The sequence below is a fragment of the Ambystoma mexicanum genome, chromosome 4p (assembly GCF_040938575.1).
Source record: "Ambystoma mexicanum isolate Mex_15411 chromosome 4p, UKY_AmexF1_1, whole genome shotgun sequence".
Taxonomy (NCBI): Eukaryota; Metazoa; Chordata; class Amphibia; order Caudata; family Ambystomatidae; genus Ambystoma; species Ambystoma mexicanum.
In genome coordinates this window covers 33713225-33725904 of record NC_090927.1, presented here as the reverse complement: position 1 = coordinate 33725904, position 12680 = coordinate 33713225, and positions in this window count along the sequence as shown.

The window sequence follows — 12680 nt, the reverse complement described above, 5'->3', positions numbered from 1 at the left end:
TGTTCACCATTACAACTCAGAATTTCCCCAGAAGAGGTAGTGATTTCCTCCCTTAAATCAGAACATAATTTGGGGGAAATGAAAGAACAATAGACCAGACGACTCAGCACCACCACAAGCGTCAGTTATAGGGTTGTGCAGTAAGGGACCCGAATCACCTATTTTGGCAACATCTCCCAGCCCAGCAGGGGATTCTGAGGTTACTCCACCATTGTCGGTCACAGAAGAGCATGATTGAGAGCCATGGGGGCAGTCCTCACTACAGCTGCTTGGTTCCTCCGAAGGGAGGGAATCCCATGCAGGGTGCCATGTCTAGATCAATGCTTCTCTTGTGGATCTTAACAGTCCTCACTACAGCTGCTTGGTTCCTCCGAGGGGAGGGAGTCCCACGCAGGGTGCCATATCTAGATCAATGCTTCTCTTGTGGATATTAACAGTCCTCACTACAGCTGCTTGGTTCCTATGAGGGGAGGTAATCTCACGCACGGTGCCATGTCTAGATCAATGCTTCTCTTGTGGATATTAACAGTCCTCACTAGAGCTGCTTGGTTCCTCAGAGGGGAGTGAATCCAACGCAGGGTGCCATGTCTAGATCAAAGCTTCTCTTGTGGGTATTAACAGTCCTCACTACAGCTGCTTGGTTCCTCCGAAGAGAATCCCACGCAGGGTGCCATGTCCAGATCAATGCTTCTCTTGTGGATCTTAACAGTCCTCACTACAGCTGCTTGGTTCCTCTGAGGGGAGGGAATCCCACGCAGGGTGCCATGTCTAGATCAATGCTTCTCTTGTGGAAATTAACAGTCCTCTCTACAGCTGCTTGGTTCCTATGAGGGGAGGTAATCTCACACACGGTGCCATGTCTAGATCGATGCTTCTCTTGTGGATATTAACAGTCCTCGCTGCAGCTGCTTGGTTCCTAGGAGGGGAGGTAATCTCATGCACGGTGCTATGTTTAGATCAATGATTCTATTGTGAATATTAACAGTCCTCACTAGAGCTGCTTGGTTCCTCTGAGGGGAGGGAATCCCACGCAGGGTGCCATGTCTAGATCAATGCTTCCCTTTGGGGAGGGAATCCCACGCAGGGTGCCATGTCTAGATCAATGCTTCCCTTGTGGATATTAACAGTCCTCACTACAGCTGCTTGGTTCCTCTGAGGGGAGGGAATCCCACGCAGGGTGCCATGTCTAGATCAATGCTTCTCCTGTGGATGTTAACAGTCCTCATGGTTCCTCTGAGGGGAGGGAATCCCACGCAGGGTGCCATGTCTAGATCAATGCTTCTCTTGTGGATATTAACAGTCCTCACTAGAGCTGCTTGGCTCCTCTGAGGGGAGGAAGTTCCACGCAGGGTGCCATGTCTAGATCAATGCTTCTCTTGTGGATATTAACAGTCCTCACTACAGCTGCTTGGTTCCGCTGAGGGGAGGGAATCCCACGCAGGGTGCCATGTCTAGATCAATGCTTCTCTTGTGGATATTAACAGTCCTCACTACAGCTGCTTGGTTCCTCCGAGGGGAGGGAATCCCACGCAGGGTGCCATGTCTAGATCAATGCTTCTCTTGTGGATATTAACAGTCCTCACTACAGCTGCTTGGTTCCTCTGAGGGGAGGGATTCCCACGCAGGGTGCCATGTCTAGATCAATGCTTCTCTTGTGGATGTTAACAGTCCTCACTAAAGCTGCTTGGTTCCTCTGAGGGGAGGGAATCCCACGCAGGGTGTCATGTCTAGATCAATGCTTCTCTTGTGGATGTTAACAGTCCTCACTTCAGCTGCTTGGTTCCTCCGAGGGGACGGAATCTCACACAGGGTGCCATGTCTAGATCAATGCTTCGCTTGTGGATATTAACAGTCCTCACTAGAGCTGCTTGGTTCCTCCGAGGGGAGGAATCCCACGCAGGGTGCCATGTCTAGATCAATGCTTCTCTTGTGGATATTAACAGTCCTCACTAGAGCTGCTTGGCTCCTCTGAGGGGAGGAAGTTCCACGCAGGGTGCCATGTCTAGATCAATGCTTCTCTTGTGGATATTAACAGTCCTCACTAGAGCTGCTTGGCTCCTCTGAGGGGAGGAAGTTCCACGCAGGGTGCCATGTCTAGATCAATGCTTCGCTTGTGGATATTAACAGTCCTCACTACAGCTGCTTGGTTCCTCCGAGGGGAGGGAATCCCACGCAGGGTGCCATGTCTAGATCAATGCTTCTCCTGTGGATGTTAACAGTCCTCATGGTTCCTCTGAGGGGAGGGAATCCCACGCAGGGTGCCATGTCTAGATCAATGCTTCTCTTGTGGATATTAACAGTCCTCACTAGAGCTGCTTGGCTCCTCTGAGGGGAGGAAGTTCCACGCGGGGTGCCATGTCTAGATCAATGCTTCTCTTGTGGATATTAACAGTCCTCACTACAGCTGCTTGGTTCCTCCGAGGGGAGGGAATCCCACGCAGGGTGCCATGTCTAGATCAATGCTTCTCCTGTGGATGTTAACAGTCCTCATGGTTCCTCCGAGGGGAGGGAATCCCACGCAGGGTGCCATGTCTAGATCAATGCTTCTCTTGTGGATATTAACAGTCCTCACTACAGCTGCTTGGTTCCTCTGAGGGGAGGGAATCTCACGCAGGGTGCCATGTCTAGATCAAACACCTCAGGAAAGAGGAAGGAGAAATGAAGAAGAGAACAAATTCAAAATCCAAATCTAAACTTCACCCCCATTTTAGGGTCTTCACACTCCCTCCCCCCCCCAACAACAGCATACCAAGCTGTCGTCTACTAGGATAACAATAAGCAGACCCATCGGGCCCCCAGCGATGGAGAAGTGGGCTCACTATACAAATGCAGAAGTAATAGCGCCAGACTTCCAGCCGGCCTCCACGTCCCCCCCCGGCGACAGCAATACTACCTGGCATGGCCCCACTGGCCCTCAACAGAGCAATTAAGCAACACCAAGCCACCACGGGGCAAGCAGGAACAGCAGCATACGCCGCAGGGAGAGAACCCCAGCCGGGGACTGATTAGCGGAAAGGCTGTATGGAACTGTGGAATGCAAGCAGAGCTTTCACAGGATCGACCAACCAGCCTTCAAGCCACACCCACAGAGCTGCTTCAGACAGCTTTCATGCTAAACAACATGACGCTAAAAAGCAAGAGTGAGGCAAGCAAGAGTGAGGAACTACAAAGGATAGGTTTTCAGCAACCGCTGAAACTTATAATGCTCTTCAATGTTGGGTTTGTGGAATAGAATTCCACAGCTGAGCCGCAGCCATTGAGAAAGAACAGCGTCCAATCGCTGAGACGAGCATCAGCTAAGCGAAGCGTCCGAGCCGGAATATACAGATGAAATGTTGCCTGCAAATATTCTGCTCCAGAGCCATAGGCCTCGCGGTCGACCAAACAGAGTGCTTTAAATTGAACACACATTACCACAGGAAGCCAGTGAAGAAGGCCAAGCACCAGAGAAATAGGACAGCACCTAGGCGTGGAGGTGGCACTCTCGCTGCAGAATCTGCAACATTTCTATGTGCTGTGATAAACGGGTTGCGCCAAGAGTAAGGTGTTACAATAATCCATCACAAGAGAGGATGGCACTGTAGCTTTATATTGAGACGGAAGATGGAGAAGGATCGTACGCACGATTTTTAGCTGAAAATACCCTTTCTGACCGATTGCACCCATCTGGAGTTCAGCAGATAGAGACACTGAGATTTTTACTCCAAGGTCTGTCACAGAGGAAACGAGATGTAAGAGGACCCAGATCAGATGGCCAGCTATAGGTCCCACCAGCAGCACCTCAGTTTTCTGTGTTTAGGTCAAGCCAGTTATTAGACATCCATTATCCCACGTATTCAAGACACCCTCAAAATCTGGTGGCTGTGTCAGGAAAAGACAGATTTAGATCGACCATTATCTGGGACTTAGCAGCTTAAGAATAACAGTTCATAAAACATTTAAACCACCTGGTATTCCAACAACAGAGAGACACTATTTTATCCTTAAAAACACGGTCTCCACCCAAAATCGGAATGAATGTTAGGTAACCAACTCCACTCTTTTTCTGAATGTGTAGGTTCATTCTGAGAGAAAACATGTCTCCAACCGGATGCATCTACTTCACAGAAAACTTTAAAAGCTCCCCGTTTAACTCTTGTCTAATTTGAGAGGATCAACCACTTCCCCCCATTTCATCACACAACCCTCTTTTGGGAACAACTATATCGTACCCTCTCACTAAAACCTCTTGTGCCCCCAAAACCATACCCCAAAGAAATTCTGAGTAGGAATGCACCCTACAGTCATTGGACAAATCATCCTCATTAATTTCAAACCACTTCAAATGAGCCAAGGTGATAACAGACGAGGGAATGTCTTTTAGAATGTATAATAATCTTGCTCTATTCATAGGTAGAGCCACTTTGTCATGATAGACGATATAAGTTAATAATCAGCAAGTTAACTCGCTCAAAACTGGTACAGAATAAATTAGTGAAGGTCGCCACCATCAATGCCAGTGCAACCACAGACCGAGAAAACAACGGGGGAGAAGGAGCAGGAAACAGACCAACAACAATAGCAGCGCTGCGGGCCACAGGAGGACAAGGGCAGTGGAACGGAGAAGAGCAATACGGTGGGCAGCAGTGGCAAGAAAGACCAGCAAGAGGAAGAGGTGGGTACTGTGGCCAGAGAGGGGGATTTGGAGGTATGGGGAGTAGAGGATTTGGTGGGCAGGGGATGAGAGGTGGACAACAAGGGTCATGCTGGAACCGAGGGAGATGGGGACACTACTCCAGAGTAGAATGCGGCCTTCAGGGTATTTCCAGGGGCCACAGCCCATGGAGAACGAACAAGGTTGGGGGTGCCCAGACCCAGGTAGCCCCTATGGACTACCGATGGGATGTGGGAGACAGCGAGACCAATGCTATAACGAACCTCAGATGCAGCAAGGACAGCAACCACCACCACAACATATGGCAAGACAAAATGCAGTGGGAAGCGCAAACAATAATTGGTATGCAACATCTGCAAACGGTGCGCCCACACCATACCGTGGCGTGACCATGATTGGAGACAATGTCTTCTCAGTGCCAGGGCAAGAAAGACATTCAGATTAGGACAGCCCACAGGGAACACTTGCGTGTCCAGTCCTATCCACCACCCTGTGTGCAGAAGAGGAACCACTAGTGGGGGCAGAGATAGGAAATAAGCAGTTTATCTTCATGGTAGACTCAGGAGTGGAGAAATCATGTCTTATGGAAGGGCGCTTTCCGCTCTCAGGTTGGAATTTAGAGACGCAGGGTTCCTTACACTAAAGATCTTGATATAACAGTGGGGGGGGGGGAAACTGTGCGTGCACCCTTACTGTACCACAAAGACGCGCCAATCAATTTGCTGGGGAGAGATTTGTTAAGCAAATTAAATATGACCATCTCATTTACAGAACGAGGAATAGTGTGTTCAACACCAGGAGTACGCCCAGTACGAGCCATGTTGATGATCAGCACAGTAATAAACGAAGTTGTGGTGCGAGGAATACCCATTGATATAAGCATGTTTATTTATGGCATCAAGGTATTAGCACGAGCGGTGCCAAAGATAACGAGAAAAGAATGGAGAACACCATCAGATTTCATATTCCGCCCAATTGCACACACAGACGTCGTACCAGGCATGATAATGTCCATAGGCATCGAGGCAGTTCAACTATCCAGAAAACGTATTGTGGCCATAGGACTGGACGCACATGGGTGCGAGTGGAGAAGTGTGTTATGCATAGACTCAAACATAATGCTGCGAGATATAACAGACGAGGAATTATTCACTGATGGTGAGGATGATGGAGAAATAATAATGGAAATAAGCATACCATGTGATATTATGATCCAGTACAGAGAGGTACATTACCCACTGATGGCTAGCATCAAGGCCCCACTGACTATATTTGAGGAAGACATGGCAAAAGTAGTACCTGAAATTTGGACCACAGGTCCCCATGATGTAGGGCTACTGCATGAGGTGACACCAATAAAAATAAAACTCAAGCCAGGTGCAATGTCGAGAGTAAAACAATATCCCATATCAAGAGAAGCGAGGAGGGAATTAGGGAGACCATAAATGCACTCCTGAAACAAGGCATCATAATGCCATCAAACCCCCCATGTAACACAGCGATTTTCCCGATTAAGAAAGGAAAAGGAGGGGCGTGGAGGATGATCCAGGATCGCTGCCCACTCAATGACGTCATTAAAAAGAGTTCCAATTAGTGCCTAACCCGGCATCAATATTGTGCAGTGTGCCAAAAGAATCAACATGTTTCACTAATTGACTTGAAGAATGCTTTCTTCTCCATTCCACTTGACCCAGGATCCCAATACCTGACAGCGTTCACATTAGGGAACAACAGATATGAACATCGCAGACTCCCACAGTGGTATTGCGAGAGCCCTAGCATCTTTAACAGAGTGCTGCGTGAAGACAGATGTAGAAAGCACCATTATTCAATACGTAGATGATTTACTCGTCTGCAGTCAAACAGAAGAAAAGTGCAGGGAAGACATAATAGCACTACTGAATGTGCTAGCGACCAAGGGGTACAAGGTGGACAAAGGAAAATTGCAATACTGCCTTGCCGAGGTGGGATACCTCGGACAGTTAAGGGCCGATTCATGGAACAAACGTGCGTCGAAAATTTTCGCGCAAGCAGGCGCAAGCAGGCGCAAGCAGAAAAAAACAGGCGCACGTGCACGCATGCGATTCATGGAAGTCCCTGCGCGTGTACACCTCGGGATGTGCGCCAAACCCGTACATGGCGCACAAGTCACTGCAACATCCCGAAAGGCGTGCGCGACACGCACAGTGAAAGTGCACAACCTCGGCGCATACACCAGAAAGTGGGCGGGGCACGGGGCGTAACGCGCAGAATGGGGAACAACGCGCGAAAATAAGGGCGTAACTGGGGATGTACTGCAGGGAAGCAGACGGAACGCCCACACGCACTCGAACCACACGTATTCATGGAATCGAATAGGGCAAAGCCACGCGCAGCCAAAGACACGCACAAGCTGAAACACGTCCGCCACACGAAGGCAGGCGGTAGAGTCCCAGTGCATTACAAAAGTGGCAACGTACAGCAATTGGGCCTGTGCGAGCGGGGCACGTGTATTGCGGGGGTGCGCGGGAAGCAACACACGCGATCGAGCGGGGTATGTGTATTTCGGGGGCGCGCGGGAAGTTACACACGCGATTGAGCAGGGTACGTGTTTTTCGGGGGTGCGCGGGAAGTTACACCCGCGATTTCCACAGGGTACGCGTATCTCAGGGGTGCGCGGGAAGTGCCACATGCGATTTCAGCAGGGTACGTGTATTTCAGGGGTGCGCAGGAATTTCCACACGCGATTGGGCCTGTGCGAGCAGGGTACGCGTATCTCAGGGGTGCGCGGGAAGTGCCACACGCGATTTCAGCAGGGTACGTGTATTTCAGGGGTGCGCGGGAATTTCCACACGCGATTGGGGGTACGCGTATCTCAGCGGTGCGCGGGAAGTGCCACACGCAATTTCAGCAGGGTACGTGTATTTCAGGGGTGCGCAGGAAATTCCACACGCGATTTCATCATGGTACGTGTATTTTGGAGTGCGGGGGAAGTTTCACATGCGACATCAGCAGGGTACGTGTATTCCAGGGGTGCGCGGGAAGTTCCACACGCGATCCCATCAGGGTACGTGTATTCCAGGGGTGGGCGGGAAGTTCCACACGTGATTGGGCCCGTGCGAGCAGGGTACGAGCATTTCAAGGGTGCGCGGGAAGTTCCACACGTGATTCCATCAGGGTATGTGTATTACAGGGGTGCGCGGGGAGCACCACACTTGAATTGCACGTGTGGGTCCTCCCAGGTGTTCCCTCTACACCATCCACGGCCCCTACAGGTGGCTCACACCACAGGGGCCTACCCTGCACATGTCCTGCAGGCACACCATCCACCATGGCCATGACCCCCAGCCAACCCACATGTCAACTTGCACTACTGCCCACCAACGCATGACCCCCTGCACCCGCAGTCACCAGGGGCACCCTCCACCAGGCCCCCACCCATGTCTCCCAGCACCCCCACCCCCCAGCCACCAGGGGCACCCACCACCAGGCCCCCACCCATGTCTCCCAACACCCCCACCCCCCAGTCACAAGGGGCAGCCTCCACCAGGCCCCCACCCATGTCTCCCAGCACCCCCAGCCACCAGGGGCACCCACCACCAGGCCCCCACCCATGTCTCCCACCACCCCCACCCCCCAGCAGTGCAGGGGCAGCCTCCACCAGGCCCCCACCCATGTCTCCCAGCACCCCACCCCCCAGCAGTGCAGGGAAAGCCTCCACCAGGCCCCCACTCATGTCTCCCACAACCCCCACCCCCCCAGCAGTGCAGGGGCAGCCTCCACCAGGCCCCCACCCATGTCTCCCAGCACCCCCACCCCCCAGCAGTGCAGGGGCAGCCTCCACCAGGCCCCCACCCATGTCTCCCACCACCCCCACCCCCACCCCCCCAGCAGTACAGGGGCACCTGCCAGCAGGCCCTCACCCATGTCCAACTCATGTTCCCCACCACCCCCACCCCCCAGCACTGTGGGGCACCTGCCAGTAGGCCCCCACCCATGTCCAACTCATGTTCCCCAGCACCCCCACCCCCCAGCACTGTGGGGCACCTGCCAGCAGGCCCCCGCCCATGTCCAACTCATGTTCCCCACCACCCCCACCCCCCAGCACTGTGGGGCACCTGCCAGCAGGCCCCCACCCATGTCCAACTCATGTTCCCCAGCACCCCCACCCCCCAGCACTGTGGTGCACCTGCCAGCAGGCCCCCACCCATGTCCAACTCATGTTCCCCACCACCCCCACCCCACCAGCACTGTGGGGCACCTGCCAGCAGGCCCCCACCCATGTCCAACTCATGTTCCCCACCACCCCCACCCTGCAGCACTGTGGGGCACATGTCCAACTCATGTTCCCCACAACGCCCACCCCCCAGCAGTGCAGGGGCACCCACCACCAGGCCCCCACCCATGTCTCCCAGCACCCCTACCCGCCAGCCACCAGGGGCACCCACCACCAGGCCCCCACCCATGTCTCCCACCACCCTCACCCCCCCAGTCACCAGGGGCAGCCTCCACCAGGCCCCCACCCATGTCTCCCACCACCCGCACCCCCCAGCCACCAGGGGCAGCCTCCACCAGGGCCCCACCCATGTCTCCCACCACCCCCACACCCCAGCAGTGCAGGGGCACCCACCACCAGGCCCCCACCCATGTCTCCCACCACCCCCACCCCCACAGCAGTGCAGGGGCACCTGCCAGCAGGCCCCCACCCATGTCCAACTCATGTTCCCCACCACCCCCACCCCCAGCACTGTGGGGCACCTGCCAGCAGGCCCCCACCCATGTCCAACTCATGTTCCCCACCACCCCCACCCCCCAGCACTGTGGGGCACCTGCCAGCAGGCCCCCATCCATGTCCAACTCATGTTCCCCACCACCCTCACCCCCCAGCAGTGCAGGGGCACCCACCACCAGGCCCCCACCCATGTCTCCCAGCACCCCCACCCCCCAGCCACCAGGGGCACCCACCACCAGGCCCCCACCCATGTCTCCCACCACCCCCACCCCCCCCAGTCACCAGGGGCAGCCTCCACCAGGCCCCCAACCATGTCTCCCACCACCCCCAGCCACCAGGGGCAGCCTCCACCAGGCCCCCACCCATGTCTCCCAGCACCCCCACCCCCAGCCAACAGGGGCACCCACCACCAGGCCCCCACCCATGTCTCCCAGCACCCCCACCCCCCCAGTCACCAGGGGCAGCCTCCACCAGGCCCCCACCCATGTCTCCCAGCACCCACACCCCCAGCCACCAGGGGCAGCCTCCACCAGGACCCCACCCATGTCTCCCAGCACCCCCACCCCCCAGCCACCAGGGGCACCCACCACCAGGCCCCCACCCATGTCTCCCACCACCCCCATCCCCCCAGTCACCAGGGGCAGCCTCCACCAGGCCCCCACCCATGTCTCCCAGCACCCACACCACCCCAGCCACCAGGGGCACCCACCACCAGGCCCCCACCCATGTCTCCCACCACCCCCACCCCCCAGCAGTGCAGGGGCAGCCTCCACGAGGCTCCCACCCATGTCTCCCAGCACCCCCACCCCCCAGCAGTGCAGGGGCACCTGCCAGCAGGCCCCCACCCATGTCCAACTCATGTTTCCCACCACCCCCACCCCCAGCACTGTGGGGCTCCTGCCAGCAGGCCCCCACCCATGTTCAACTCATGTTCCCCACCACCCCCACCCCCCAGCAGTGCAAGGGCACCCACCACCAGGCCCCCACCCATGTCTCCCACCACCCCCACCCCCCAGCCACCAGGGGCACCCACCACCAGGCCCCCACTCATGTCTCCCACCACCCCCACCCCCCAGTCACCAGGGGCAGCCTCCACCAGGCCCCCACCCATGTCTCCCACCACCCCCACCCCCAGCCACCAGGGGCAGCCTCCACCAGGCCACCACCCATGTCTCCCAGCACCCCCACCCACCCAGTCACCAGGGGCAGCCTCCACCAGGCCCCCACCCATGTCTCCCAGCACCCCCACCCCCCAGCCACCAGGGGCCGCCTCCACCAGGCCCCCACCCATGTCTCCCAGCACCCCCACCCCCCAGCCACCAGGGGCAGCCTCCACCAGGCCCCCACCCATGTCTCCCAGCACCCCCACCCCCCCAGTCACGAGGCGCAGCCTCCACCAGGCCCCCACCCATGTCTCCCAGCACCCCCACCCCCCCAGCCACCAGGGGCACCCACCACCAGGCCCCCACCCATGTCTCCCACCACCCCCAACCCCCAGCAGTGCAGGGGCAGCCTCCACCAGGCCCCCACCCATGTCTCCCAGCACCCCCACCCCCCAGCAGTGCAGCAGCACCTGCCAGCAGGCCCCCACCCATGTCCAACTCATGTTCCCCACCACCCCCACCCCCCCAGCACTGTGGGGCACCTGCCAGCAGGCCCCCACCCATGTCCAACTCATGTTCCCCACCACCCCCACCCCCCAGCACTGTGGGGCACCTGCCAACAGGCCCCCACCCATGTCCAACTCATGTTCCCCAGCACCCCCACCCCCAGCACTGTGGGGCACCTGCCAGCAGGCCCCCACCCATGTCCAACTCATGTTCCCCACCACCCCCACCCCCCAGCACTGTGGGGCACCCGCCAGCAGGCCCCCACCCATCTCCAACTCATGTTCCCCAGCACCCGCACCCCCCAGCACTGTGGGGCACCTGCCAGCAGGCCCCCACCCATGTCCAACTCATGTTCCCCACCACCCCCACCCCCCAGCAGTGCAGGGGCACCCACCACCAGGCCCCCACCCATGTCTCCCAGCACCCCCACCCCCCAGCCACCAGGGGCACCCACCACCAGGCCCCCACCCATGTCTCCCACCACCCACACCCCCCCAGTCACCAGGGGCAGCCTCCACCAAGCCCCCACCCATGTCTCCCACCACCCCCACCCCCCAGCCACCAGGGGCAGCCTCCACCAGGCCCCCACCCATGTCTCCCAGCACCCCCACCCCCCAGCCACCAGGGGCACCCACCACCAGGCCCCCACCCATGTCTCCCAGCACCCCCACCCCCCCAGTCACCAGGGGCAGCCTCCACCAGGCCCCCACCCATGTCTCCCAGCACCCCCACCCCCCAGCCACCAGGGTCAGCCTCCTCCAGGCCCCCACCCATGTCTCCCAGCACCCCCAACCCCCAGCCACCAGGGGCACCCACCACCAGGCCCCCACCCATGTCTCCCACCACCCCCCCAAGTCACCAGGGGCAGCCTCCACCAGGCCCCCACCCATGTCTCCCAGCACCCCCACCCCCAGCAGTGCAGGGGCACCCACCACCAGGCCCCCACCCATGTCTCCCACCACCCCCACCCCCCAGCAGTGCAGGGGCAGCCTCCACCAGGCCCCCACCCATGTCTCCCAGCACCCCCACCCCCCAGCAGTGCAGGGGCAGCCTCCACCAAGCCCCCACCCATGTCTCCCACCCCCCACCAGGCCCCCACCAATGTCTCCCGCCACCCCCACCCCCCCAGCAGTGCAGGGGCACCTGCCAGCAGTCCCCCACCCATGTCCAACTCATGTTCCCCACCACCCCCACCCCCCAGCAGTGCAGGGGCACCCACCACCAGGCCCCCACCCATGTCTCCCAGCACCCCCACCCCCCAGCCACCAGGGGCACCCACCACCAGGCCCCCACCCATGTCTCCCACCACCCACACCCCCCCAGTCACCAGGGGCAGCCTCCACCAAGCCCCCACCCATGTCTCCCACCACCCCCACCCCCCAGCCACCGGGGACAGCCTCCACCAGGCCCCCACCCATGTCTCCCAGCACCCCCACCCCCCAGCCACCAGGGGCACCCACCACCAGGCCCCCACCCATGTCTCCCAGCACCCCCACCCCCCCAATCACCAGGGGCAGCCTCCACCAGGCCCCCACCCATGTCTCCCAGCACCCCCACCTCCCAGCCACCAGGGTCAGCCTCCTCCAGGCCCCCACCCATGTCTCCCAGCACCCCCACCCCCCAGCCACCAGGGGCACCCACCACCAGGCCCCCACCCATGACTCCCACCACCCCCAGTCACCAGGGGCAGCCTCCACCAGGCCCC